Raw genomic sequence first — 2,500 nt, 5'->3', positions numbered from 1 at the left:
GATTCAAATAGATATTTTGTTAAATAATTGACAAAAAATAGCTGATTCAAATTTCAATCCCCCCCCAAACATCCTTTTCATTTTTCGAACCGATTCGATTAGTTTGATTAACTGTTGCACCCACGCGTCTCGCCTCCTCTCAACTAAATTCCACCAATGTACAGATGAGCCCTTTACCTCCTCCTCCCCCCTGCCTCTCCTCTGCCCTCTGTGGGGCTTTGCAAACTGCCTGCATCCCCCATGTTCTCCCCGGTGGGGTGTGATCCTGGATTAAGTGCTCCGGGAGGAGAGGCTCCCCACTCCACCCCCCCCCAGCCGTTTGATCTGGGTTAGAGAGTGTTGGAGAGGAGAGGAGAGGAGAGGAGAGGAGAGGAGAGGAGAGGAGAGGAGAAGAGAAGAGAAGAGAAGAGAAGAGAAGAGAAGAGAAGAGAAGAGAAGAGAAGAAGAGGAGAGGAGAGGAGAGGAGAGGAGAGGAGAGGAGAGGAGAGGAGAGGAGAGGAGAGGAGAGGAGAGGAGAAGAGAAGAGAGGAGTGCATGCAGGATCAAAGATGTGAGATGCAGACAGAAAGGTGACCAGACAGCCTCAGAGATAGATGAGGGTCAGTATGTGACCGAGTTCCTTTCATAGAATATTTTTTTAATTAGAGCACTCGTCTCGCGCAGCCAGACAACTATTCCACCATCTCCGAATGCTATTACAGTACATGATAGAGTCTGGAACTACACCTCCCCCCGAAAGCCGAGAACGGAAAGCTGTCAGATCTGTTTTGTCGTTTCCGTTCACGAAAATCCGATCTGAAAAAATATTTTTAAATATCTTATTTTTGAATTCCCGTTTCTGATTAGCGGCAAGCTATAAATGCTTTGACTAATTTGATTTACAGTAGGACAAGTTTACGCGACTGCTAAGACGAAATGGATGCGGGGAGGAGTGTATGACGGAAGCTTTTGAAAATTGTCACGCTTGAGAGACTTAAGACATATCGGTCTGCGGTCAGGCTCTAATATTAATAGGGTGTCAGTTTTATTAGACTGTGTGGAACGAGAGAGAGAGAGAGAGAGAGAGAGAGAGAGAGGGAGGCATGTCTCTCTGTCCACTGAGGCAACAGCATGTCCCTTTCAGTTACATTACAAATGAGTACTAACTGTACAGTTATTCATTTTGGCAAGATATTTACTGTATGTATGAGATTTTTTTATTTAACCCATTCAATCTTTTTTTTTTAAACCTATGTTGCTATAATATCACAGTGGTGCAAAGCAAAGATTTGAGTTACAGATGTTTGCTTAAATAAATATATACGTATATTAAAAGATTTGCACACATTTTCACGAGTTTAAAAAAAAAATAGCAGATCTACAAGCTCTTAGCATGGCACTCGGTGTTGTGCTATTTTCTGCTTTTGCTACATTTGAATTTGAATCCTGAAAAGTAACAGTTTTGGACATATGAGGTTTCCACCCGACGGAGACGATATGAACCTCCATGCGCATTATGTTCTCTTGAAACTCCTCCCCGTTAGGGGGAAATAAGCAACTGGCAGCTCCATGTGTATTTTGCTTGTTGACAGCAACCACAAGACACACTGGGAATTGACTACGACCATACACTTTGTTTAAATTGGTTCTGCTACTGGACTGAAGCTAAGCCTGGGGTCAGAGCTTGTTAGGACTGGTTAGCATGTGTACTACTTTAACTATATTTGTCCCTGGCAACTAGAAAGAAGCATTTCATCAAATAAGTTACATTATCCCCTTTAAAAGACAACATGACCATTTTGGACAAAGGCGTTCAATAGAGATGAATACAGTACATTAGTTGTTAAATGTCCTATTTTATCAGGCACCGCGTCAGCATATTCAGCAATGGATTTTTCCTTTAAAGCCAGCGATCATTTCAAAGGTTCTCACATTGTTTTAAATCTGCTGAGCGATCACTAGCTAAATGGTAAAAAATGGTAAATGGTGCATTTATATGCTTGCTGTTTTATCCAAAGCGCTTTACATAGATTGTGCATTACATTCACCCATTCACACACACATGGCGGAGGAAACCATGCAAGGCACCAACCTGCTCATCGGGAGCAATTAGGGGTTCAATGTCTTGCTCAAGGACACCTCGACACTAACTCTGGGGGAACCTTGCTGTTTCCAGTTCACTCTACCCGGCCACTCTACCCCTGAGCCACTGCGGCTACAGCTAAGCATTGCAGCTAGTCTTAACAACTGCCTGTGGAACCCAGAGCCTTGGAACCATTCTTCTGCAGACACATTACAGTTGTTAATACAGCGTCCTTAGGCAAACTGAGAGACAAATGGCGTGTTTGTTGACTTTCACCTGAATGCGTAGCACTCTCAGAGCACAGCTCAACACTGATCTACAAGATCTATTATGCGATGAATAGCACATGCATTTAACTGTGGTTGAGTGAAAACAAATACAAGAGGGAGAAGATCAAAAGAGAGACGACAGTGAACGAGACAGAAAGAGACGGAGAGA

The 2,500-nt window shown here is 43.2% G+C and overlaps 1 protein-coding gene across 2 annotated transcripts in view; it reads left to right on the top strand.

The window, feature by feature from the left end:
• The window catches only part of nkd1 (NKD inhibitor of WNT signaling pathway 1), a 56,489-nt gene that overhangs the window by 40,711 nt on the left and 13,278 nt on the right, over positions 1-2,500 (top strand). The window lies entirely within an intron of this gene.

Source organism: Gymnoscopelus microlampas, assembly GCF_963454915.1.
Source record: "Gymnoscopelus microlampas genome assembly, chromosome: 1".
Lineage (NCBI taxonomy): Eukaryota > Metazoa > Chordata > Actinopteri > Myctophiformes > Myctophidae > Gymnoscopelus > Gymnoscopelus microlampas.
Note: the sequence above shows the minus strand (reverse complement) of the source record. Positions and strands in the feature narration are given on the sequence as shown.